Source organism: Nicotiana tabacum, chromosome 23, assembly GCF_000715075.1.
Source record: "Nicotiana tabacum cultivar K326 chromosome 23, ASM71507v2, whole genome shotgun sequence".
In the NCBI taxonomy this organism is placed as follows: domain Eukaryota; kingdom Viridiplantae; phylum Streptophyta; class Magnoliopsida; order Solanales; family Solanaceae; genus Nicotiana; species Nicotiana tabacum.
Window position 1 is genome coordinate 35,956,686 of NC_134102.1, and position 4,981 is coordinate 35,961,666.

A 4,981-nucleotide genomic window follows, 5' to 3' on the forward strand; every position below is an offset into this window, starting at 1 on the left:
TCTTTGCTTGAGTTCGACCTTCGAGATGGGCGTCGCGCATTTCCGACCTCGAAGCGGTGCCTTGCGGATCGATTCGTTCGCGGGCTCGATAAGGTTACCGAGCCGACTCCTCGAGCGACATTCGGACTGGAGGCTCGTTAATACTGACTTCAGAGCTCACTCTCAAAATCTCATTCCGACTTTTTAATACTGGAACTCGATCAAATGTAGAAAGGCCGAAATCCATTTCGACCGCATACATATAAATATATGAAAAGCCCCAAAAGATTGGAAGCTATTATAAGAAACCTGGAATAAGATTCTATTAACATTTAACAAGAAAGAGAATAGGATGAAGCTTTCAAAGACAAGAGCTGAATACACAAGGTACCTAAAAATTTAGGACAGCGCTTTAAAGCAAAAGGCTAGGGTGAAATGGCTGGAGGAAGGGGATGCCAACACTACTTTATTCCATGGAATGTTAAAACACAAAAGAAAGAGACTATCTATCGAGAAGATTAAAGATGTAGATTACTGCTAAGGTTGCTGAGGCTACAATAAAGTTCTTTGACTATCAATTCAGTGCTGAGACTATTACTGAAGATTGCTCTATTCTAAGCTGGATATGACAAAGTATATGACAGAGTATCTTGGCCATTCTTATGCTTCTTGTTAAGACAACCTGGCTCTGCAGAGAACTGGATTGGATTGCGGAGATATAGGAGAGGCCCCTTAGATAGAGGAGACAAGTTTCTCAATTTGACTCCATAATATGGCAAAAAGATGTCCCCTCAAAATGACCTTAACCTGGAGAGCATTCCACAACAGAACCTCCACATGACAGCGTCTCAAGGCTGCGCATAAACATTGTGTCTAGATGTTGTTGCTGCATTGTTACAAATATGAACCCAGGTGTAGAATCTTCTGATTATCTATTTTCTAATGGACAGAATGCTCAGCTTGTGTGGAATTAATTTGCTGGCAGGGTAAGTATTAATGTCATAAACGCTTCTCTTAGGGCTCTTTTGTTTAGATGCTTGAATTTTAAAGCCATGAACTCCATTGCTTCGTATGTTCTAAAAATCATGCCCCCATCGTCCTATGGGAGGTTTGGAGATGCAGCTATTGTTCTAAGTAGATGATGAGATCCCTGGCATAAATAGATCCATAGCCTTTATTTAATTCAATATATGCCATCTGACTAACCTTTATTTTCATGAACTTTTTATTCCTGATAACTAAAAATGATTATGTAATCTTTTGGATGAAACTTCTACTACTATTATTAAATGGATCAAGCCTCCTGTGCTCTTTATTAAATTAAACACGGATGGATCTTGCACTAATGGATCTTTTGGAGTAGTACGAGATGTCATGGGCAGATCCATCATGGCCTTTATCCTACCGTTAGGACAAAGCACTAGCAACTAGACATTATTTCAGGGAGGCCAATCATCATGATGACATACAAACGTAGGGTCAATTATCAAGATCACATACAAACAAATTACAAAAGAGGAGTATTGTTCACATTAGAAGAAAAATACGGATAGTTGGTGTACAAAAATATTATATGTCATACGAAAAATATATTTACATTATCAAGTCACTCAAAAGATATCTACAGAAAAGTTTCCTGAAAAATGAGAAATTTGTAATCTTGAAAATGATAGTATAAAAATTCCTTAAATTATTATTGTATATAACTTAAACTCAATTTATTTAGATCTCCTTTATCTCCGAATCTGCAGAGTCCTAATCCAACAAACTGTAACGACCTGATAGGTCATTTTGAGTATGAACTGCCTGTTTTATGTTTCAAGGTCTTTCATAGCTCTATTTGATGATTTATGACTTGCGTGCGTGGTCCGTGTCGAATTTTGGGAAGTTTAAATGTGAATTTTAGAAGAAAATGTGATTTTTGAATTTGAAAGTGGCTAGAGTTGACCACGGTCAATATGTTTAAGAAGCGACCTCGGATCGGTATTTTGAAGATTCTAGTAAGTTCGTATGATGATTTTAGACTTGAACGCATGTTTGATTGGAGTCCCGGGTGACCCAAGGTCGTTCCGACGCTTTATGTAGAAAGTTGAAAATTTGAGTGGAACATTGAACTTTCTTGAGTTTTTATGTTTGATTCTTGAATTTAAATGTTATTTTGATGATATGAGCTTGCGAGCGAGTTTATATAATGTTATTGCACTTGTCTAAATGTTCGCATTGGAGCTCGAGGGACTCAGATGAGTTTCAAATAGGCTGCAGACTGTTTTTGCACAACTGAAGAAGTTTTGGTGTTTCTGGGCTACAGATCTCAGATTTGCAAGGTTCTGTTATGTGAGCCTTGCATTTGCGAGAGATTGCTCGCATTCGTAATGCTGGGCAGGGGAAGGGGCAGGGGCAGGGGCAGGAAAATATCGCATTTGTGAAGTTTTAGTCGCTTTTGTGAGCTTGGGGTTATCGCAATTGCGATGGTTGTGTCGCAATTGCGACATTGCGCAGTAGGAAGACAAATTCGCATATGCGAAGCTTTGTCGCTTTTGCGAGGGGTTCGACCTTCGCAACTACGAATGCTTAGTCGCATATGAAACATCAGAAGGGCTCAGGCACTGATCGCATTTGCGAGCCTGCAGCTGGGTAAAAGGTTAGAATATCGGGACTTAGCTCATTTTACATTAGTTTTCAGACCTAGACTCCATATGACATGACCCAACTCCCACCGGATCGGCGATGACGCCTAACACTACTTGTTTGGCAAGTCATTAGTCACATAATAAATATAAATTTGAATAAACAAGGTTTAATAAACTCAACAGGCGGGAATATCATACATATCTGATGACAACATTAATAATACTACTACAATCATTCCAGTGATATGGTGTCAACGAGCACATACGCAATACTAAATATCAAAATACAAAGCCAAAATCCTCAATATAATTGTTGAACAATAGAATAGTACAATGGGAATAAATGAAAAAGAGTTTCAAGGACTGCGGACGACATAACAACTACCTCGTAGTCTCCCAAAAGTTGGTAACAACTCAAGTTTGGAAATCAACCCGTCCGGAGGTACCTGGATCTCATACGAAGTGCAGTGTAGTATGAGTACAACCGACCCCGTATACTCAATAAGTAACAAACCTAACCTTGGGCTAAAAGTAGTGACAAGCTCAGAAAGAAATAGTGAGAGACCAATATCAATAACCTCTAACAACTTAGGATATAAAGGAATAGTGTAAGTAATAACTAACTGATATCATGTTTAGTTCTTTCACATTTCAGGAATTTAGACATGCTTTCCACGTATAAAAGTTAAAGCTCAACATGGATACAACATTTTCTTCAACAACTAGCATGAAGAAAGTACATCTTTATACCTACATGTCAAATACACATGTCACCTCAATATCATCGCAGTGAAGCTAGCAAGAATGATCACACTTAGCATTGTACGGGTGCCTAGAATATATGCCCTCAACAAAGCACATATATAAAACATTATGCCTGCGCCTATTGCTGGCATGTCAAACTCCGGAGGGGCGGATCCTGCTCAAGTGCTAATCATAATCATATAGTCCAATAGTGAGGCCGGGTGCACGCGTCGCCCCAAATCAATAACACGTAGCCTAATTTGAGCCTGGTGTAAGCGTCGCCTCTAAATCAATACCAAATCGGCTTTACGGCCCAAGCTGAGTCATCAACTGATTAAGTCTCAGTTAATCACATCTCAAAATACTCAATTCAACAGTGTTACACATATGAGGCATCAACAACATGTGAGAAAATCAAATAAGAAAGTACTGAGATAGAAATATCATACACGAGTATAGCATCATGATCGAGAGTATGTGTACAATGAAGGCAAATAGCTCAGAAACATTAAGAACAACCCTATCAAGTCTCAAACAAATAACACATAGCCTAGATATGATTTCTAAGAAACACGGATATAACGAGGCATGATAGCAAACCAATCCCATAATAGTCTAAAAGTCACCTCTAATCATGAACACACCGGTGCACGCACACACGCCCGTCACCTAGCGCGTACGTCACCCCAATACCTTTCATATAACATAGTTTACAGAGTTAAATACCATATGATCCAAGTTTCGATGTGTTACTTACCTCAATAAGTGCAAATCAATACTCTAAAAATCCTTTACGATGAAAATCAGCCTCCGAGCGATTCGAATCTAGCCAAAGCAACTTAATATCATCACTAACAACCATTGGAAACAATCCCACACAATAAACCTATGGTCATTAATCAAAATCGAAAAGTCAACCTCTGACCCGCACCTTGAAACCCGGTCAAATTCATAAATTCCTAACATCCATTGAATTACGAGTCCAACCATACTAATTTCATCCAATTCCAACCATAAATCGATCCCCAAACCCTCAAATCTCACTCTCCAATAACATAACCTAAAATCCCCAACTTAAATTCACATAAACTAGGTGTAATAATCAATGAGTAATCAATATCTATCATCAAAAGTGATCAAACTTTACTTATCTCTTCAATTAGGATGTAAAGTACTCCAAATATTGTCTCCAACCGAGCTCCGAAATTCCAATTATGAAAAAAATGACCAAACCCTCGATTTAAACCTTCTACCCAGCGATCCCACATCGGCGGTTCACTCAGTTGTACCTACGACACCGCATTTGCCATAATAGTCTGAAAAGGTTAGTTGTACCTGCGAAATTGAGCATATTTGCCCTTCGTTAATACTTTAGCTCAAATATGCCCTTACCGTCACATAGTTGGTCCATATATGCCTGTAGAGTTACACAGTTGGCCCATATATGCCCTTTTTAAAACGAAATCTACCTAAACTAATTAGCTCTTTCGTTAATTGTATTAAAGTGTATTACAAACACTATTTCCTTTTTATTAGTACTTTTTTTCTTTACCTTTCTCTTTTTTTTCTTCTTTTTTCTTTTCTTCTCTTTTTTTCCCTTTTTCTTTCTCCCTTATCCGATTTTCTCC